This window comes from Heptranchias perlo, chromosome 2, assembly GCF_035084215.1.
Source record: "Heptranchias perlo isolate sHepPer1 chromosome 2, sHepPer1.hap1, whole genome shotgun sequence".
Classification (NCBI taxonomy): Eukaryota; Metazoa; Chordata; class Chondrichthyes; order Hexanchiformes; family Hexanchidae; genus Heptranchias; species Heptranchias perlo.
In genome coordinates, this window is record NC_090326.1 from 79,025,360 (window position 1) to 79,048,689 (window position 23,330).

Sequence of the window (23,330 nt, forward strand, 5' to 3'; positions counted from 1 at the left end):
ATCTAATGATGTAGCTTCCACAGCTTCCTGGGGCAGCAAATTCCACAGACCTACCACCCTCTGAGTGAAGAAGTTTCTCCTCATCTCAGTTTTGAAAGAGCAGCCCCTTATTCTAAGATTATGCCCCCTAGTTCTAGATGTTAGTGAGGAGGACTTTGCACGGTCAATTGGGCTTGGTTTGCCCTTGTCATGTCTGGTGCCTAGTGGTCCAATGCCGGCTGGTCCGTCCCATTATGATCTCCCACTGAAACACACTTCACTTGCCCTAATTCTTTCCCCAGAACTAGATCCAGCACTGCTTCCTTCCTGGTCATTGAGAAATTTGTTTTTAAAAAAAAGTTATGGCCTCCGATTTTTTAAACTAGCTGCTCCGAACTCCACTTTCCGCTGTCAGAGCCCGGGCCCCTTCCCATTGCGCTAATCTCTTCCGCTCGAACACCACGGTCCCCATCTCCACTCAACACCAGCCAGCACCAGAGCCAGCCAACCCGACCTGACCACAGAAACCCCGCCCACCTCCCCATGATTGGCGTGCCGGAAGCCCCGCCTTTTTGACGTAGGCCGTCCAGTTGATTGGCCGTCCAGATGAAGCCGCGAGGCGGTTGGACGGCTCCGCCCGCCAATCATCAGACCGTGGCAGAGAGCGAGCGAGCCGAGCGAGCGCAGGACCGAGGGAGCGGAGCGGAGCTGGGGGGGAAAATGTGGCCTCAAACCGGCGGGATGGCGGCTCGGAGCGGGTCAGGTGTCGGTGGAGAGTGAATTCAGTTCAGAGGTTGGAGCGGGCCCGCGGGGGAGAGAGAGAGGGCAGTCGCTCGGTAGGTTGGTTGGTTTTCTCTTGTATTGAATGAGACGGGATGCGCGGGGTCTCGAGCGGGCGGCGGTTAGTGAGGGGCAAACGGCCGCGGTCCGACCCGACCCGGCTCGGCTCAGGACAGGACAGGACACACGGCGGGCAGCCGCACATCGCTGCCGGCGGTGAGTGCCAGGGGATGTTTCTGAGTTCAGCAGGTTACACCTGGTGTTGGGAGGACCGGACCTGAGCTGAGCAGCGCGGCGCTCACTTCCAGGGTACGAGCAGTGAAGTTTGAGGACCGGAGGGCGGTGGTCTGATCCTCGCGGACTGTCTGTCTGTGAATCTGGGGGATCTGGTTCCCTCTGCCTGTGAGTTGGCAGGAGGAGAGCTGCTTATTCTCGGTGGTTTAATGTTGGCCCCCGGATTGTTGCAAATTACCAAGTGATGTAAAGTATTGTGTTATAATTAACTTCTGGTGCTGAGGATCGGAAGACAGAACTTCCTGGGTGGGTTAAGTATCTCTCGCTCTCTCTTTCTCTGTGAGACACACCCACAATCTGAGGTACGAGGCAGTTCGTCTTCCCAAGTCGCAGCTGTCATCTAAACAAAAGGCAGCGAGCAAAGACCCATCGCACACATTTTAATACGCAAAAGTTGCCGGTGCTCAAAGGGAGTAAAATGCAGGAGGGAAAAACAGTTGAATTTTGTTTATCGCATGCATACTGGCTGTCACCATAATTCTCCCCAGACTAATCCTGGCAATGAATAATACCCCCCCTCTCCGAGGCAGGATATATGGACAAATGTAAGGAGTCTTACAACACCAGGTTATAGTCCAACAGCTTTATTTAAAATCACAAGCTTTCGGAGGCTTCCTCCTTCGTCAAATGTGCAGTTGTTTAAAAGTTGTGATGGTGTCTTTCATTTCTAACCACTAACTGGGGACATACTCTTCAGGCCAAGAATGCTAACATAGTATTGCTGGCTTGTAAGGATGGGCTGAATACTGAGAAAAATGCCAAAAATTGGTGCTTGCAAGTTATAGAGGAGTTCTGGTATCCTGGCCAACATTTGTTGCTCAACCAATACCACCAAAGATTGATTATTGATTAATTTATCTTATTGCTATTAGTGGGACTTTACTGTTTGCAGATTGGCTGCCGTGTTTGCCTACATACCAACAGTGATTACACATCAAAGTAATTTATTGGCTGTGAAGTGCTTTGTGGCGTCCTGAAGCTGTGAAAGATGCTATATAAATGTTAAGTTTTTTTCCCGTTCTGCACTAACTTAGGTGTCGGAGGAAGTGGGGTGGGAGGAGGCTTCTGTGGAGCATAAACACTGGCCTAGATCACTTGGGGCCAAATGGCTTGTTTCTGTGCTGTAGGCTCTGTAATTTTCTCCTATGGCAGTTCTGGGAATACATAAGAACAAAAGTAGGATCAGGAATAGGCCATACAGCCCCTCGAGCCTGCTCCGCCATTCAATAAGATCATGGTTGATCTTCGACATCAACTTCACTCTCCCACCCGATCCCCATATCCCTTGATTACCTTCGATTCCAAAAATCTATCAATCTCAGCCTTGAATATTCTCACTGACTGAGCTACCTCTCGGGTAGAGATTTCCAAAGATTCACAACCCTCTGAGTAAAGAAATTCCTCTTCATCTCAGACAATGGCCAACCCCTTATCCTGATACTATGCCCCCTAATTATTGACTCTCCGGCCAGGGGAAGCAGCCTTTCAGCGTCTACCCTGTCAAGCCCTCTCAGAATCTTATATGTTGCAATGAGGTCACATCTCATTCTTCTAAACTCCAGAGTATTCTACTCAATCTCTGCATTGGACAACCCTCTCATCCCAGGAATCAACCTAGTGAACCTTTGTTGCATCACCTGTTAGGCAAGTACATCCTTCCTTAGGTAAGGAGACCTAAACTGTACGCAGTGCTCCAGGTGTGGTCTCACTAAGGCCATGAAATGATTGTCACATCAAGACCATCTTGGTGCAAAGCACTGTAAAGTAAATACAGCATGTGACAACCTGGAGCATTTATTTGACTACAGGAAATTTGAGTTGTTTAGCTTTTGAATCTTTCTGTTCTGCAAACAACATCCAGCCTAAATTTATGAGACATCTGTCTTGGTTACACTTCCTTGTGACACTATCTGGTTATACCTCTTATAGGATATAATCAAGGTTCAGTAATTGAATTTATATGGGTGGGTTGAATTGAGCTGACCTGTTTAATAGTCATGATTCCATCATGCAGTCTGCTTTTGCAAACAGATTTTTCTGTAGATGAGGGCCTTAAGGTGCTGAAGGTTAGTTATGAGTCTGCTTCCAGTTTATACTATCTTGTTGGAATTGGCAGCAGCATAAGACCTACTACTGAAGTGAGAAGAATCTAAATTACTCCAACACTGATTTGAGCAAATAATTTGGCTGACTTATAATGGAAAGATCTAATTGCAGGACAAGTCTGACTCCCTATGACATTTAATGCCTAACCCATTCACTGGGCAAAGAATTGTCAAAAGTAATAAGAACATAAGAAATAGGAGCAGGAGTAGGCCAATCGGCCCTTCGAGCCTGCTCCACCATTTAATAAGATCATGGCTGATCTGATCCTAACCTCAAATCTAAATTCATGTCCAATTTCCTGCCCGCTCCCCGTAACCCCTAATTCCCTTCACTTCTAGGAAACTGTCTATTTCTGCTTTGAATTTATTCAATGATGTAGCTTCCACAGCTTCCTGGGGCAGCAAATTCCACAGACCTACCACCCTCTGAGTGAAGAAATTTCCCCTCATCTCAGTTTTGAAGGAGCAGCCCCTTATTCTAAGATTATGCCCCCTAGTTCTAGTTTCACCCAACCTTGGGTACATCCTCACCGCATCCACCCGATCAATCCCCTTCACAATCTTATATGTTTCAATAAGATCGCCTCTCATTCTTCTGAACTCCAATGAGTAGAGTCCCAATCTACTCAACCTCTCCTCATATGTCCGCCCCCTCATCCCCGGGATTAATCGAGTGAACCTTCTTTGTACTGCCTCGAGAGCAAGTATGTCTTTTCTTAAGTATGGAGACCAAAACTGTATGCAGTATTCCAGGTGCGGTCTCACCAACACCTTATATAACTGCAGCAAGACCTCCCTGTTTTTATATTCTATCCCCCTAGCGATAAACGCCAACATTCCGTTGGCCTTCTTGATCACCTGCTGCACCTGCATACTAACCTTTTGATTTTCTTGCACTAGGACCCCCAGATCCCTTTTGTACTGTAGTACTTTCCAGTCTCTTGCCATCAAGAAAATAACTTGCTCTCTGGTTTTTCCTGCCAAAGTGCATAACCTCACATTTTCCAATATTGTATTTCATCTGCCAAATCTCCGCCCACCCACCCAGCCTGTCTATATCCCCCTGCAGGTTTTTTATGTCCTCCTCACTCTCTACTTTCCCTCCCATCTTTGTATCATCTGCAAACTTTGATATGTTACACTCGGTCCCCTCCTCCAAATCGTTAATATAGATTGTAAAGAGTTGGGAACCCAGCACCGACCCCTGCTGAACACCACTGGCTACTGGTTGCCAGTCCGAGAATGAACCATTTATCCCAACTCTCTGCTTCCTGTTAGATAAGCAATCCTCCACCCATGCCAGAATATTACCCCCAATCCAGTGATTCTTTATCTTGAGCAATAATCTTTTATGTGGCACCTTGTCGAATGTCTTCTGGAAGTCTAAATACACTACGTCCACTGGTTCCCCTTTATCCACCCTGTACGTTATGTCCTCAAAGAACTCAAGCAAATGCATGGATAATTTGTGCTTAGCCTTGATGGTGACTTACATCGATGGTGCCCAAACCTTTTGTCTTTGTGGATGCTTATGTGAACACCAAGGAACCTTACAGGCAGCATATACAGTTTAAATCAATGTTACTGTTAATTAGGATATATCTCAAAAGTACAAATACTAACAGATCTCTGTATTGATTTTGGATATTTGTAGTTAAAGATTGTTAATTTTCCCCTTTTTTATAGCATTTTAACAGAAAAATTATACTACTGACTAATGTCAGGTTGCCAAGTTCTTAAATTTTTATCGTGGCATTGTGCTGACGAAATGCAGTCTGGGTCATCTTTTGATTTTTGGTCAGATTTCATGGTCTTTTAACAGCCAGAAAAGAAATTTAACTTAATAATATAACTTAAATCTTGCCACCTACAATCACAAGGGAAACCTGGGTGAAGCATTACACTATGGGGCATCCTGAGGTTGTGAAAGATGCTATATATATGCAAGTTCTTTCCTTTCCTTATAGATTTGCATTTCCCTTGGGTGCTCATGTTGCCATTATAGGTATGTACTTAACAAGAGTCACTGGTGATTTTAGCAGACTTTATGCTAATTTTATAGTGTGCATTGAATCAATTTTGTGGGGCCTTCCCAATTATGTAAATTCTGCAGGCCCTGAAAAACACACACCCTATTGATGATATCATGATAGTTGTGCTTCTGATTAGTAATCTGCCTGTAAGCAGCCAACAGTACTAAAATCCAATCTTGGAAATATCACAATTGAAATGTATTGGGGCCATTTTCATGTGCCTAATGAACCTAGTAATTCAATGTAAACTGATCAGATTTGAAGATACTAAACTTTGAAGGAAGAGGGGTTGCAGCACAGCCTGTTGAATCTGAAGATGTAGCCCAAAGACTTAGAAAACAAGTTATATAGAATTTGTAAATTGGACTACTGGTGGCAGATGAATTTCGATAGTGCAAGGTATGACATATATGAAGAAAAATAGCTGACATACATACTCTGGTCTTAAGTTAGCTAAGGGGAGAAGTTGAAATAGATTGGGGAGTATTAATAGACTTGACATCTAATATGTCAAATCACTGCAGAGCAGCAATAAACAGATCAAAATAAAATCCTGAACTTTATAGTCCAAACCGTAGAGTATAATTCAGAGGATGTTATTAGCAAATTGCGCAGTTGTAGTCAAATCACACTTGTGTACAATTTTGGTCTCTGGGACACAGGGTGACATTTAAACCCTGGAGGCACTGCAGAGTAGAGCCTCAGAGCTGATGGCTGATTTCAGAAACTGAGTTCATAGTATCATAGTAAGATACAGCACAGGAGGCCATTCGGCCCATCATGCCTGTGCCGACTCTTTGAAAGAGCTATCCAATTAGTCCAATTCCCCTGCTCTTTCCCCATTGCCCTGTAAATTTTTCCCTTCAAGTATTTATCTAGTTCCCTTTTGAAAGTTACTGTTGAATCTGCTTCCACCACCCTTTCAGACAGTGCATTCCTGATCGTTACAACTAGCTGCGTTTTTTAACAAAAAGTTTCCTCATGTCACCTGGCTCTTTTGCCGATCACCTTAAATTGTGTCCTTTGGTTACTGACCCTTCTGCCACTGGAAACAATTTCTCCATATTTACTCTATCAAAACCGTTCATGATTTTGAACACCCCTATCGAATCTCCTCTCAACCTACTCTGTTCTAAGGAGAACAACCCCAGCTTCTCCAGTCTCTCCACATAACTGAAGTTCCTGATCCCTGGTACCATTCTAGTAAATCTCTTCTGCACCCTCTCTAAGGCCTAAAGTGCTGTGCTCAGAATTGAACACACTAATCCAGCTGAGGCCTAAACAGTGTTTTATAAAGGTTTAGCATACCTTCCTTGCTTTTGTACTCTATGCCTTTATTAATAAAGCTCAGGATCCCATATGCTTTTTTAACATTGGACTTAACTTGTCCTGCAACCTTCAAAGATTTGTGTACATACACCCCCAGGTCTCTCTGTTCCTACACTCCCTTTAAAACGATGCCATTTGGTTTATATTGCCTCACTTCATTCTTCCTACCAAAACATATCTTTTCACACTTCTGTGTTAAATTTCATCTGCCATATGTCTGCCCATTTCACCAATCTGTCCATGTCCTCCTGAAGTCTGTTACTATTCTCCACGTTTACTACATTTCTGAGTTTCGTGTCCTCTGCAAACTTTGAAATTATACCCTGCATACCCAAGTCCAGGTAATTAATATATATCAAAAAGAGCAGTGGTCCTCATACTGGCCCCTGGGGAACACCGCTGTATACTTCCTTCCAGTCTGAAAAACATGCCTATTCATCAATGATGGGGGAGGGGGGAGAACTGAATGGGCAGCTCATAGTGGTATTTAAAATAGTAAATGGGATAGAAGAGGTAAATGCAGAACACCACTTCAAGCTAGCCTGGAGAGTAGGGTATGGGGACATAGGTTCAAACTAGTAAAAGGCAAGCTTAAAACTGATGTCAAGAAGTTCTTCACGCAGAGACCAACATATAGAGCAGACTTCTGGATATGTTAGCAGAGGCAAAAACCTTTTGAACAGTTTGAAGAAACTGTTACATATCTATCTGGTGAGCTATGGATGAAAACCAAGTTCCAATTACTGGAAAACCATAAGGCTTCAGTAATCCAATGACTGTTTGTTTGTTTTAAACAAGCTAATTCCAAGACTTGGACAGTTCTGCAAAGGTACATTTGCCACCTCCCAGACATCTGTACGGTATGCATTTAAGCATACAGATATTATTTTGTACTCAAACGGGTATTCCTGTATAAGATATTCCTCTATAAGACCCTACAATGATATCAACGTTGAGCATTTGTGAGGAAAATGTTCCAAATGCTACGAAGAACCTTGTACAGTGAGTTTGTGCCTAATCTGTTTTAAGATTATTTCAAATGTTTTGATTTGAAGGTATTTACATGCTTAGTTCCCCTTCGATGCCAGGGCTATCTAAGGCCAAGAGGGCATAAAGAGTGAGTGACCTGCTTTCAGATCTTTTTCAAAGTCCCTTTTGATTTAACCAGCAGGAGTTGTGCAAGAACGAAAAATGACATGAGGATTCTTTTTTTTTCCCCTACAAGAAAATGGTGCGTAGCTGCCTCTTGGCACAGTGTCTCCACAGAGACGTGGCTGAGAAGGTAGACGTCAGCAGAATGGAAGATGAAACCTGCATCCGAACAGTCTGACATTGTACATTGATTTTCCAATTTAAGCAAAGTATGTGGAAAAGCTCAACATCAATGGTTGACTTCCTGATTTAGGCCACTGGTTTTATGGTGTTTGAAACTAAATGGAAACAAATGTATTTCATTGCTTAGGCTTGGTTGTCAGCCCCTCCCCCCCAGACTGCACTATAGAAAGTGTGAGCAGTGGTGTGGGGGTTTAGGGGGAGGGGGAATAAGGTGAACGGACAATATGATCCAGTGGATTAAATGCTGGCCTTTCACCTTTGTGATCTGGGTTCAAATTCAGCCCAGATTGATGGGATGAAAATATTCTCTGTCTCGCAAGAGTTCTGTATGAAATGAGTTTACGCTTAACTCAGTTGTCAGTGGGCATGGGCCACAGTACAAAATGCCCTTCATGGGAGAACAAAGAATGACAGGTATAGGGAAATGGAGAAATGTCATGTTGTTTAGTAGTGAGTGCTCTTCCATCTTGAGGTTGAGGCAGAATGATGGAGCTTTGCTATGCATTTAACCATGCTATACCATTTGAACCTGATACTGGGTGCCTGAAATTGAAATTATTCTGTTCCCCAGTGCTAACCTGGCTGAGTACATAAAATTTTTTAAAATAGTAAGTACAAGCATTGTGTGAGGCAGTTGGTGGAGGGTAGTTTGACGTTTGGAGGCAAAGCTCACAAAAAGTTGTAAATGCTATAAAGAAAACATCCTTAAGTAGTGAATTTTTAAATTTCCCTTTTCCCTCTTCCACATAAATGTGTGGATTAGGCCTGAGATCCCTTTGTTCAGTTCCGTTCCATCTAATGCAGTTGATGTTCCTGCAGTCTGCTTCTTTTGCACTGACCTTTAGTTAAATTGCAAAACTTGTTCATAGAATATTATAAAATATGGGACAAGAACTCCATTTGACACATTGGGCCCGATTTTACCAGGGGTGCGGGATCTCGGCGGGTAGGCCAGCAAACGCGCCCGGTGAAATTAGTGGGTTGCCCGCGCGATCGTAGCAGGCAACACACTAATTGGATCCACTTACCTGCTCCTCCGGGTTCCCCGATGCTGATCTGCGCTTCGGGCGGCCTGCGCATGCGCAGTAAGATCTGTCAGCTTGAGGCGCTCTATTTAAAGGGGCAGTCCTCCACTGACAGATGCTGCCACAAACAGCAAAAATTACAGCATGGAGCAGCCCAGGTGGAAGGCTGCTCCCAGTTTAATGATGCCTCACCCCAGGTATCATCAGATGGGGTGAGGAGGAGGGGGAGGACAGAGATCTTCCCCCCGGCGGGCGGGAGGAAGCGGCCCACCTCTGCCACCAAGAAGGCCTGGCTCGAGGTGGCAGAGGGGGTCACCTGCGCCACCAACATATCGCCCACCTGCATACAGTGCAGGAGGCGCTCCAATGACCTCAGTAGGTCAGCCACAGTGAGAACACGTAGTCTTTCCCCTACACTCCGCCTGCCACAACACTGCCCCCAACCCACATCTCCTTCGGCACCGCCAACACTACTCTGTCACATCACCCCTCATACCCACTCAAACCTCATCCTCATCTTACCTGCACCTACTCACCTCGCGAGTACTCACCCCGCCACTACCACGCAACCCAATTCTCATACAATCAAATGGCTCTATCCCATACTCACCCTCTCGTGCATCTCTCTCACGGCCAGCCTCACTCAACCTGCCACCACCTGTGCTGCAGCCACAGGGCATGCATCACATATGTGCAGTAGGCAGCGCAAGGCAAACGTGTCGTGAGCATGAAGGGGATGCACAAGGGTGTTTGAGGGATTGTCATGGTTCTTACTTCTATTGAATAAAAGAACAACTCACATCACACATTATATTGGCACCACTACTGCCATGTCTTCGCGAATCCTGTCCGGTTTGTGCAATAATGGCCGCTCCTGGGTATCCCTATGAGGACCCACCACTGATGCCACCCAGTGTGTCACTGCAGAGTGGGTGTAGGTGTATTTGCAGGGCTCTTCTGCGCAGACGACTGAGAGACATCGGGGATGTCCCCGGTAGCAGCCTGGAAGGCTGTGGAGCAGAAGTTCGGGAGGGCAGTGGTGACTTTGACAGCGACAGGTAGGAAGATGGTGCATGGGCCAGCCAGGAGCAGCTCGGCATGAAAGAGGCTGCAGATGTCCACGGCTACATGTCGAGTGACTCTGAGCCTCCGTGTGCACTGCTGCTCAGAGAGGTCCAGGAGGCTGAGCCTCGGTCTGTGGAACGTGTGGCGAGGGTAGTGCACTCTGCGACGCATCTCTCTCTGCGGTAGCCCTCCCTCCTGCTGTACAGGTGGATGTGTCACAGCACTCTGTTGTGGAGCTCCACGTGTCAGAGGTGGACGGCGTGGATGGCGAGGCTGGTGATGCCGTTCGCCCTCCGAGGAGGTCATGACTGCAGCTACGGCGGCCCCCATCCGCAAGATGTACATCTGAGGGGGTCCGCAAGGTAGGTACATGTCTCCAGACCCCTGGGTAAGTGTGTAGGTTGGTGACTTCGACCATCAGGAGGAGGGTGGTGGAGGCCAAACTTTGTCCCAAGTGACAGAGCGGCCTCCTGCAATGGCTGAGGGTCTCCCTCCCCCCCCCCCCCCCCCCCCCCCAACCTGTCAAATTGACCTTTGCAGCTGCCACAGGCTGACGGCTGCAACACGTCCATTTCAACTGGGACTGTTTCCCCCAGTATGTGAAACAGTCCCATGTTTATCTAAAATCACACACAGTCCCTTAATCAGGTCAGTTAATGACCTGAACAACCAAAGTGGCATCCCGTTGGCTTTAATTGCCTGCGGGATTCCCACCAGCGGGGGCTGCGCACGCACCCCGCACGTCAGCGTGGAACCCGGACGTGGGCGGGATCGAGGCGCGATCCGGTCCCGCTTCGGGATTTTCGCCCCCCCCCCCCCCGCCGAGAACGCACCCGGTAGCGGGTGCTAAAATCGGGCCCATTGAGTCTGTTGCTTTCATGTAATCTACACCAGCTATTTAATTTCTTGAGGGGGGAGGTTCTACATAATTTCTCCCTGACCCTCAGATAATTGAGGAAAGTCTATAAGAATAATTTTCTGACTTTGTACTACAGGTCAGAACCTGGTCCATCAGCTGCACATTTTGGAAATTCAGACACTTGTGACTCATGATTTTGTGCACAGTTCTTGCCCAGATTTCTCTTGTGCACCTGGTGGGTGAGGCACACCACTAGGAGTACAAAGTCAGAAAATTACTCCTTGTATTTATACATTTCTGCTGGATACCAGAAGGAAGCCTCAATCCCTGTCTAACGTTTAAACTCCTAACTGATAAATTACTTGTCATGTAACACAACTAACTTTTCTCTTGCTGTATGCTTTCCAGTTCTATGCCTAGTCATTGTTGGTTTTTGGCTGTCGCAAATGTCCTAGAACCAGAAGTGACTGTTTGTTTGTTTTTTAGCTGTACCATTCTGGCCATTAATGTTTCTAACTTGGCGGTCATATGGATTATGCTGTCAAATATAGAAGACTGCTTTATTAATTTCATTATAAAAGAAATAAGTTTTATTGCTGGGGAATAAAACTCCAGGGACCAAAGGAAATACCCCAGTTAGCATCCACGATACATAGCTACTTAAACTTTGCCACCTTTTGTTGAATGTGAGATTGATCAAGTGCCACTCAATAGGTCACGCCACCGCTATATAAACGTGAAAAACCACAATACGGAGATGAAGCTGTCATTGCAGTCTAGCAATTTCATTGGAACAAACATGGGATATTACACTAAAAGTGACTAAATTTTGTATAAGGAGCAGCACAATTTTTAGATGATGCCCTTACAAGTATCATGTTTGTAATGACAGTTTTATATATATGTGTTTTTCTGCCTAGTATTACTGGTAAGGGACATTTGATTGAAATGTGGAATTGCACAAAACTAAATGCAATCAGTCTAGATCTGAGAATAATACAACAATGGGGATAGTTTGTGATGGAGTCTTACAAGGTGGGACAGAATAACTCATTGAGGGTGGAGAAAATGAAATCAACAAGCTTGTTATAAAGTAAACTTTTTTTTAGAACAAAAGTTTGGAGATTGGTTTCAAAAGTAATAATTGCAAAGTATAATTACAGAATAGTTTCACTTGCTGGTTCATTTTTTAGAAATGGAGGAAGGAGTCATTTGCTGAATAATTAGTGTTGGTCTACAGTGGTGTGCAATCTTCCAACATTTGTCTTGTGACCAGAACAACTGAGAGCTATGAAAATGCACTATACCAGCCACTCCTAAATGTGGATCCCAGCAGTCTGTGCTTCAGAATAAAATGCCTGGATTCCACCTCTTAAATGAGAGCTACCCTCCTTTGCTGCTGGTATAATTGCAATACATGGTATTTGAGATTTTCAGCTGCCAGTCTATCAGGTAAAATGGAAATTTTTAAAAGTTGAGCAGACTGCTGTTGTTTTTCTGCCCTCCTGCAGACAGATCCAAAATTTATCTAGGTCTCCTCTCCTGCAGCTGATAACTTGTGCTGTGGTATGATTCAGTAGGTGCTGATAGCCATCTGGTACCATACATTGTACTACCAAAAGGTTCTGCTGGAATAAATGTTTAAATTCCGTACTGTTAGTTAGAACCTCCCTCCAGAATTGAATAATGGTACAGTCCTTCCAGAAATTGCCCTTTCCACTGTAATTTTGAGTTTTCTCTCAAATAAAATAAATGCAGCTGTTTTAAAATACATGCAAATTGGAGTTCTGATGAAAGGCCATTGAATTGAATGTCGTAGCTTATGTTCATAGAAAATTACTTCAGTTAGAATTCCAAAATAGGTGTTTTACATTTGTTTTAGTTTATAAAATCCTAACTGCTTTTGATATTGGCTTCCCTGGCGGTTATAGTTGCCAGTCCTTCTCAACTGAATGACATCAGGGTTGGGATTTGTCAGCAACAATGCCTGGTGAACTTTGATATGGCCAGTATTACTGTGAATCATAAAAAAAAAATTCTGGACCTTGTAGCCACATGTGCTTTCTGGGAGCTGCAGACTATTACTTTGCTGAGTCTCTTCAGCTGAGAGTGATGGCTCTCCGAACCCTTTAGGAACTCCAGCTCTTCAGATAATCAGACTTCTGAAGGCAAAACTTTGAGATTTTATATACAGAAAATCCAATTGTATAGGTAAGTTTGATAATTTTCTTGTAAATGTTTTAATGTCTTAATGTCACAAATCTTATTTTCAGTAGTATAACTTTAGTGAAGAAACAAAGATGGCTGCTGAAAAGATTTTTGAGAAATATTTTGAGCAATTTCATTAGGTTTTTTAAATTGGCTTTTGCTGGCTCATGCTGGGTTGGTGGTTTTCATATGTCCTTAGTACTCTCTCATTGGAAGTTTATTTACCCATGTTTGGTACATTGTCTATCTCTCCAGCTGTAATTTGTTGCTGTTTCTTGAATGAAATTTGAGCCACTCCGGACTGAAGTATGATGCAAAATGTGCACGTAGGAATGTGAAACTAAAGGTTGATATCTAAGTGGAATAAAATGCACACATATGTATCTACATAAATTTAGGTAACTTGAGTTGAGAGTTGACACTAGTAGCCTGCAAATTTTTTTGTATAAGATGGTTGAAAGAAAGTGATGTAGCCGAATTCAACCAAGTAATTTTAAGGGTAGAAAGATATTTGATATTTAGTTAAAATGGATTAAAAGATTCTACAGCAATTTGACAATTTTTAGTGATTCATTATGAACTATGAAATTAACTGTTCTTGCTTTTTTGCAAGGATGAGGGCAACGATTGTTAAAATGTTATTCTTTGGTGATCATATCTTTTGCGCAACATTCTTTCTGTTGACTCACTGAATAAGTTTGAAGTACAGAACATGCCACAACTAATTTTCAAGCCATATTGGGTAATGTTCTTTAAGTCATTGCTAAATAAGGAAATCTCTTCTTGAAAATGTTTTTAAGAAAGCTTGGCTAGAAATTCTTTGTTTGCAGTTGAAGTTTTTGCAGTTAAAAATAGTGTCACATATACATAAAGTTACAGTATGCAAACTATTTAACTAGGTCAGTAATCATAGGATGAGAGGACACGTAAGCAAAATTCAGAAACCTCAACTAAGGTTAAGATTCTAAAGGAAACTTAGCCACAGGATAGTGAACATGGGGAACAGACTCCCACAGAAGGTAATTCGCGACCAATTGACACCTATAAAAGGGAGCTACATCCAAAGACCAGATTTTGCTGTCAAAATAACGGTGAGGTTAATGGTGCTCACTGTTATTTATGCGTAAATGGTACAACAACATTAAGCGAGGGGCAGATGCGTGGTTAAATGCAAATATTCAAAAGCTGCTGTCCGAGTTGCGCCACTCCGCTGTTAGCTTCACAAAAAAGGCATTTCGCTGACTGCCTCACCATTAACATGCATTGAATGTCATGAAGTTGCTGTATTTGCACAGTAAATGCGAAATAAATCCACTGCAAATGTTTAGGGCTAGTATTTACAAGCGTAAGTACCCTTTTAATGAAGTGATGAGTGTTAATGACTGCCAGTCAACATCTCTGGCACTAAAAATAAACTATTATAACTGGAGTCTCAATCCTTCAAGTTGCAAATTGCTTTAGGAGATTTTTAAAAAAATGTCAAATTTTAATTTTTTTTCTTACTTTTCTTTTTTGACTCTCTTTCTTTCTTAATCCAATCTTTCCCTCTCTTTGGGTGTGATTTTAAACCTCAAGAACGGGTGGGTGGGAGTTGAAAACAGTTGTTTTTTTGGGTCGCGACCGCAACCCGGCTTTATTTCCATGTTTAACATCAGCATGGAAAAGTATAGGCTTCCCACTGGGAATACCAAGTCCAAAAATTTTGCGGTTGTGATCCGAGAAAACAGCTGTTTTCAACTCCCACCCGCCCCCAACCACTCGTTCTTGGGGTTTAAAATCACCCCCTTTTATTTCTCTTTCTGTACCTGATTTGACATTGAATTCACTCTCCAGTCCTTCTGCTGTTTATTTCCCAATCCTTAGGTCTCATTGGTTAAGGAGATATCCTGTTGGTTGCCCTGTTGACTCAGGCCCCAGGTGCCCTGTTTCTCTCAGGGGAATCAGCTTGCACTTTCAGCAACTTAGTGGGCAAAAATATTTTGAGCTCAAGGCTGCAGGGGCAAGTCTAACTAATGGCAGATGCGGTTAGATGTCCTGCTACAGCAAAATGTGACCCTATAATCTGTTGAGAAGGTGATTGAAGGTTATAGAGAAATTAATACTGCTGCTTGAATTTTTTTTCAGACATACTCAGGAGAGACTGGGAAGGAACTTCAGTCTTCCTTAAAATGGAAGATTGAGGATGGTGTGGGCGGAAAATCCATATAGAGTAATCCAATAAGTAGTGGGCTTAATGGACCAAGTAGCCTTTACTTTTTTACATTTTTATATATTCTGTCTAAATATCTGTTATTGCCAGTTAGTTATCTTTGCAGACTCTGTCCAAGTTTGTCCTTTAAAAGCTGTTCCTGAACCTCAGCAGAATATACACTTCCTGACCAGTGTAATCTGTCCATTTTATTATTGTAATAAAATCTGCTGTCTGAACTTTCACAAGAAGGGTTGAACTTGATCATGAAGTCCAGAAGGAAAATGCAATTTACATTAAAATTATGTCACTGTAAAAAGCCATTTTAAAAATCAGTTTGCAAAGAATTATGATTAATATCCTTTTGTCAACTTAGTGTTGGGTTTTAAGATGGTGACTGCTGATATTGTCATCAGGGTTTTTGGCTTAGAAAGATTCTGGAGTTCCTCATGTAAAAGAGCTCTTGAATCGTTCTGGGTTTATAACCATCTCCACTATTAACTTTGTTCTTTGAGTATGTATTGAGCTGCAGTAACGCTGACACTTTTGCATTAGCTTTTGCTTTGCAGCTACATAAATGTGACCGTATAATTCTGGAATCTGGTTCCAATCTGACTCTGGAGGGAAGTGGCGAGACTCCTGGAGAAGGCAGTGTCATATCACTTGGGTGTGAAACTGCATGGAATATAGCTCCAGTGTGGTGTCAAACCGAGTTTAAAAAATACTCTGGGTCCCTTTTAAGGGTTATTTTAAATGACAAAGTGCGTGCTCTGCCTTTATACTTAATATTTAAAATTTAATGGCTGCTCTGCGCGTGCGTATAAGCATGCATATACGGATTCTGTCTCTGGGTATACAAATTTGATTTGGAGATGGGTAGTATAATAGAAGTACTGGCTCTCAGGAAGTGATTCTGCAGCTGCTGGTCTTGTATAATTGCACCCTTAGTAACTTTTTGATGTGCAAAAGCCAAAACACTTGGATATCCTGGATAGCTACATCCAGTACTTAATTAATGTCCCTTTTCTCCCTGGCGTATTGACCTTTTCACAGAGTGCAATTTATTCTTACAGTCACCCTTGTGAATACTGCTGAGAAGTAGATTAAAATTTCAATAGATTTTGTGAACCTGGTAGCCTTGCCCTGTCTTGATATTTATTCACAGAGTACACATACAACCATCTACATAATTTGACGCATTATATAAGTTTGCAATTTAATCAGGTGAATGTGGTCTTGGGGCATCCTAACTCTCAAATTTGATCGTTCGTCTGCTCTCTGTGCACCTAGGAATACCAATCTGTAGAGATGGTGTATATTTTTTCTCCCTCCAATTCTGTCCCCTCCCTTCCTCTCCATAAAGCATTGATTCCTTGGTGGGTTATGGTTCCACTCGTGGTGGTCACTCTCTAGTACCTGATCCAAGTGGCATGGGAGGCATCACAGGCACACTTGAAGATGTCCTTGCCCAAATCCACAGACAAGCACTTCCAGAAACTGCGGGGCTTTGTATTTAGGGGAGAAAACTCAGCCTGCTGAGGATAACCGTTTTATTCCTACCACGTTTTGGCACTCTGTGCACACTGGTAAGCAAACCTGGGACCTGTCTAGTCTGTATGGCTCAACTACTAATTGATAGAATTTGCTGAGACATCAGAAAAGCTAGAGATAGTGAGTTTATTTGAATGTACTATTAGGGACAAAATCAGAGTGGCAACTTAAATATATAGATCATACAAGGTCATTACTAGGTCCCTTGCTTCTTGTGGTATGTATCAATGATTTGAACTTAAATATAGGGGGCATGATTAAGAAGTTTGCAGCTGATACAAAAATTGGCCGTGTGGTTGATAGTAAAGAGGAAAGCTGTAGCCTGCAGGAAGATATCAATGGACTCTATGACTCTGACTGGTCAGGTGGGCAGAAAAGTGGCAAATGGAATTCAACCCGGAGAAATGTGAGGTAATGCATTTGGGAAGGGCAAACAAGGCAAGGGAATACACAATAAATGGGAGGATACTTTTTTTTAATGAGATGTGGGCGTCGCTGGCAAGGCCAGCATTGATTGCCCGTCCCTAATTGCCCTTGAGAAGGTGGTGGTAAGCTGTCGTCTTGAACTGTTCCAGTCTGTGTGGTGAAGGTACTCCCACAGTGCTGTTAGGTAGGGAGTTCCAGGATTTTGACCCAACGACGATGAAGGAATGGCGATATATTTCCAAGTTAGGATGGTGTGTGACTTGGAGGGGAACGTGCAGGTGGTGGTGTTCCCATGTGCCTGCTGCCCTTCTAGGTGGTAGACGTTGTGGTTTTGGGAAGTGCTGTCGAAGAATCCTTGGTGAGTTGCTGCAATGCATCTTGTAGATGGTACGCACTGCAGCCGCCTTGTTTGATTCTATGAAGATTTTGATCTATACGAGATTTTGGAATTGTACTAAACCATTTCTCATCAGCACTTGCTTTCTGTTGCCAAACTAATTTTCAGTCAATTCAGCTAATTTAACATTAGTTCCACGAATGTTGATCTTTTAAAAACCTTGTGTTTCAGAAGTTCTGCACGCTTCCTGAAAATGCAAAAACATTGGCCTAAATATTTACATGGGGGTGGGGGTGGGTGAGGCCGAAAACGACCGAAGAACCGGGGACATGGCGGTCCTGCCGATCTTAACGACAGGACCTCGTTGACATCGTGTAGCTCCGCTTCCCACTCGTCTGCCAGCCAAATGGACAGCCTGGCTAGCAAGCTTGAGAGAAGACTAGAGGCAGGTGGCCGTGGGTCCCCGGCAATCGGGCGGGGTGGAGGTCAGTAATTGGGGTGAGGGAGGTCAGCAATCGGGGGGGGGGGGGGAAAACGAAGCTCAGTTTGGCAATTGGGGGGCGGGGAGTGGGAAGAGGTGTGCAATCGGGAGGGCGGGGGAGGAGGCTGGCGAATGGGGGAGGCTTGAGGGGCCTGTGGAGAGAAGTCCTGCTCCTTCTAGCCCACAGGGAGTGTTGAGTGCCACTTACCTTGAGAAGCCGGCTGCTCCCGCCTACATTTCACTGCCGAGTTTCTCGACCCCTGGGAAACCCATACAGCAACAATTAACTTTAAATTGGACTCCCAATTGCACTGTAGGAGCCTGATATAAATGTTAATGAGCGTCCTGCCTCTCCACGGTGGGATACTCGGACGCCCTGATAACCGCCACTCATTTCACTTTTAACCCTGTCCATCGTTTGGTGGGGGGGTGGGGGGGGTTTAATATCGAGGCCATTTGTCCATTGAATAGCTTTCATCCATTGATTTTGTTACTCCTGAAAGAATTCCAGTAAGAAAGAATGAGCTTGCATTTATATAGTGCCTTTCTTCTCTTCAAGACACTTTAAGATGTTTTATAGTCAATTAATGATCTTTTGAAGTGTTAACATTCTTGTGTGGGCAATATCATCAGTCAATTTGGACAAAGTAGGGTTCCACAAACAGCAAGCAAAATGAATGACCAGTTAACCTGTCTTTGATTTTGCTTGAGGGATATTGGTAAAGACACTGGGACTGCTCATTACCCTTTCATGCCATGGGATCTTTTACATTGACATGAAGTGGTGCCTCCGGGTCTCTGTTTAATGTTGCATCCAAAAGACTGCTGCTCCAACAATGCAACGTTCCCACAGAAACTCACTGACATGTTAGCCTAGATTATGTGCTGAAGTCCAGGAGTGGGGTTTGAACCCGTAAAATTCTGACTGAGGCGAGCGTTCAACCGTTGAATCAAGCGTGATCTATTGATTCTAAAACTATGTTAACTGCCACCTGCATCTCCTGCTAACTTTTTAGATGAACATTGATCCCATCCTGTAAAATACTCAAGAATTTTATGTACTGTAGTTAGTGGTCTTTAATTTCTGGATAGAAGAATGTCAAACTAACATTCTCGGTCTTCAGACACAGTCCTTGTATTTCCGGAAATCCTAAAACTATTTAACCAGAGTCTTGCCCATAGTCTTGAGGATTCTAGATTGTATCCAGCTTTAGAAGTTTAATGGTAACATTTTGTAATGTTCTGCTCCTGGCATGGAGTCTCTCTTTATAGGAGCTTGTTTTCATATCTGATTCTGCAGGCGTGCTCCTGTTGAGCAAAGCTTTATGCTAGGAACCTCGACTTGCAAAAATTCACCCTTTAATTCTTTGAGTTCATAGCACACATTGTAGATAGGTAAGGCCTGTTGTATGTTCCTGAAGTAATGTGACTAGATCCAGAAGTTGTCTGCAGTCTTCATCAGTGAGTACTGGTGTGAAGAATTCTGTTAGAAATTTGCCTTTTCTCTAATATCCTCTAATACTTCTACCCAACCACTTTTTAAAGGATGATTTTATGATTTAGCATGTCTCACTTTAAACTGGCCCATGAATTTTTTTGTTAATTCTGTGCACATTTTACAGTAAGAACTAGTTCTGCAACCTATATAATTTTTTTTTAAAATCTAAATGCAGGATTGGTTTCTGTTAAATTGTAATAGTCAATGTGATCATTCATATAATGATGCTCTATGTTGTAATTTTGATTTTTCTTTTTCTCTTTCCTCCCATCCTCCATTTGTCTAGACTAGAGATCTTCCTTTCTGATTCTTCCTAGGTGTCTTTTCTCTAGTTGAAATAATGTATACAGTCTAAGTGGCATTATAACTGAATATAGTTTTTATTTGTGTGTACCATGTAGACATTTGCAAATTGGTTTTTCTCTGCAGTTTATATAGTTCTAGATTCAAATTAAATCCTTTTGGAATAAAAACAGAAAATGATAGAATTGGACAGTAGGCCAGACAACATCTGAAAGGGAGAGACAGATCAATCTTTTGGTTGGAAACTCTTTGAGCTGGTAAACCTGCAGTGAGCACATAATTAATTCTCATCAACCTGTTTTTTTTCTTTGTAGATGCTGGTGAGCCTTTTGTATAATTGCAGTATTTTCTGTTTGTGTTTCATGTTTCCAGTATACTGAGCTTTTAAAGATTTTTATCCCTAATTATGCCATTTAACAACTGTATTAATGTGCCACACTACCTTGACTTGTCTAGTTATAATAACAAATACCATAAAATTCTATCCCCATTTGGAAGTCTGAGGAAGGCCTAACTTTTACAGTATTGTAATTTTTTAAAAAGTACTTTAATATTATTTGAATCGGTATTCAAAGTAAAAATGTATTCTCTTTCATAGCAGTGACTGAAGATAATGGAATCCAATGGATTGAACTGAGTATACCTGCAGTTGAAAATTAAATCTTTTTTGAATTGTTCTTCAGTGTAATCAACAAAGATTTTGCTAGGAACAGCATCATATTCTCACTATTCTAAGGTAAGAGATTTAATTGTAGGATGTAGAATAATAAATGTTCGGGAGTGATTATAAGGTAGAAATTATCTGATCAGATAAAGTTGACATCCTAAATGTGCAGTGAAAAGATGGGTAGTTTTAGAACTGCAATCTGAATCTGAAGATTATATTACAGCTTTGAAATTATTCCCTGGTATGTATTTATAATCTGTTATTATTTTGTGTAATGGAGGGGAAAGGCGAGAATTGTATGTTTGTACTGTCGGCTACTATCTGCACACATGTCATATGTGATGATCATACACAAGGATTAATGATGTACCTACTGCAGGTTTACCTGCAATTGATTACCAGGATTATAATATACAATAAGGGATATTTTAGGATTATTAAAACTAGTTTGTAGCATTAAAAAAAATGTACCATTTCTCTTGGCATCTTTTATGTAGTCATTTAAACTATTACAAGTTTTTAAAAAATAAGTTAGGTGGTGTAGCACTGGGGGGGGGAAGTAAGACAAGGCTGTGTATTTTTTATTCTTCAGTATAATGCAATTTTCAAGATCTTGCGAGTAACACAAACAATCTGAGATTCACCAAAAATATTGTTGAAAGGAAGAATGACTTCCTAAAATTAACATAAAATTGATGAAGCAAACAACTTAAACTTATTGTCTTGTTTGTATTTATATTTGTTATGTCCAGAGAACCAGAAACTCTTAATATTACCATCAATGGAGAAAAAATTGAGCAAGTGGATGATATAATATTCTTGTAAGATGGAAAATGTAACTATGAAATTATGAGTAAGATCTGCATTGGCAGCTGCCACTTGCTGCAAGTTGGAAATAATGAGGAAAACATGGAATATCTCTGCAAACCAAACTCAGATTATTTGACACTGTTACCCACATTTGGAATGAAACACAGTTCTATAGGGCAGATGATGAACAAAGATTATTAGTGGTAGAAGTGACTTATCTGAGCCCCATTCAAGATATTTCTATGTTCCTGAGGTTTAGAAGTGATGCAATATTTAAGAAACTTGGACTAAGCAAAACATTAATCACAAAGTTAATTTGGATGCTTTGGGAATAAATTTGAAGGGTGAGTAAGTGGTAAACCTCTGGCAGTGCCCTTTCATGGCTACTATGAGACAGGTAGGAATGGAGCCGGTACATTACAATATGTCTCTTACAGGGCCATCTCATCCTGCGCTTGCACCTCTGACATGTCCCAAGGTTCCACCTTTGGCCACCTTCAATTCTTCATTTTATATGCAGCCTCTTGGTGACATTATCCACAAACGCTGAGTCAGTTTCCATCTGTATAACATTGTTTTCCCCCTCTGCCATGAGAGAGAATGTGGAACACATTGATAGGAGTGTAACAGGTGCACCGTGAGACTGCCACCACAGACAGCACACAGTGTGCACACTCTGTAATCAAATATTAATAATCTTAATTGCAAAGGTCACACTTTCATGATTTACTTATTTATAATCCTTTTTCCTTTTCTGGTAGGAATAGTCTCACTGTGGTAACCAAAAGGAAGTAGTATGAAATTTGTGAACAAGAAAGAAGATTAAGGTAACAAGAAATAAATACAATATGAAAGTTTCTTCCTATTTTTCAGAGGTGGGGATGCTGAAGGTCTGAAGTTTACATAATCTCTGTTCATTTAATGCAAGACCTCCATATTTGACTCTAGTTGAGATAGTAAGTTTCCAAGAGCCGTCTTCATGAAAGAAAAAACTTGCATTTATAGAAGTACCTTTCACGACCTCCGGACATCCCGAAGCGCTTTACAGCCAATGAAGTATTTTTCAAGTGTAGTTGCCGTTGTAATATAGGAAACGCGGCAACCAATTTGCGCACAGCATAGTTCCTAAAACAGCAATGAGATAATGACCAGATGATTTTTTTAAAGTGATATTGATTGAGGGACAAGTGTTGGCCAAGACACCAGGCAAACGGCCCTGCTGGGAATAATGTCATGGGATCTTTTACGTCCACCCGAGAGGGCAGACAGGACCTCGGTTTAATGTCACATCTGAAAGACAACACTCTGACAGTGCAGCTTTCCTCAGTACCGGACTGAATTGTCAGCCTAGATTATCTGTTAAAGTCTCTGGAGTGGGGCTTGAACCCACAACCTTCTGACTCAGCGGCAAGAGTACTACCACCAAGCCAAGGCTGACTCCTTCAAATTACTCCATTAAATAGGGCCAGAGAAAAGTCAGGATTGTTTCTGTTCTTTCTGTTTTTACCAACTCCCTATAAACTGGCAGAAATAAACTTATTCTTCACAACCACTTGTTCAATTCCTGCCAGTGTTAAAATAGCTGAGAAAGGGGCAATGTGGCATCGATCCAGTGTAATCTGGGGGAGGAGGCAGTTGATGGAGACAAGCCCAGCAGAGAATGTTTAGGCCTAAGCATTGAATCCTTGAAATTTTGTTAATGAGTCAATTATTTTATTCCCGTACCCTGTTGCGTGTTGATTGTAAAGGAAGTTAATGGTGAACAAAGCATGTGACTAGTGAAAGTATGGAATGATCTTTCAGCTGCTTCTGTAGTAACGTTTGTCATATTACCCTCCCCTTTGCTCCATTTGGTTGCACTCTCGGCTATTTTCTTGCATCTCTGGTCTGCGTACTTTGTGCTCAGTTGTGCAGGACATCTGGGTTGCTATGACATTGTGGGTAAGTTACTCGGTCTTGTTGAATGTTTGTTTTTGATCTGCAGTCAGAGAGTGTAGAACTGAATGTAGGTGTGAACGCACTTAATTTTGTTGGAACACAATCCTGAAAATGAAGCA

General features: G+C 42.4%; 1 protein-coding gene across 5 annotated transcripts in view; it reads left to right on the top strand.

The window, feature by feature from the left end:
• The first annotated feature begins 724 nt into the window (after positions 1-724).
• Positions 725-23,330, top strand: part of hycc1 (hyccin PI4KA lipid kinase complex subunit 1) — an 82,586-nt gene continuing 59,980 nt past the window's right edge. For 2 of the 5 annotated variants that reach the window (XM_068003567.1, XM_068003602.1), the window contains exons 1-3: positions 725-815; positions 20,395-20,532; positions 22,035-22,100. The gene's annotated coding sequence lies outside the window, so the exon portion shown is untranslated. Of the gene's footprint in view, positions 820-12,996; positions 13,016-20,394; positions 20,533-22,034; positions 22,101-23,330 lie in introns of those variants that run through there. The other 3 variants (XM_068003585.1, XM_068003577.1, XM_068003594.1) reach the window with 3 other exon arrangements.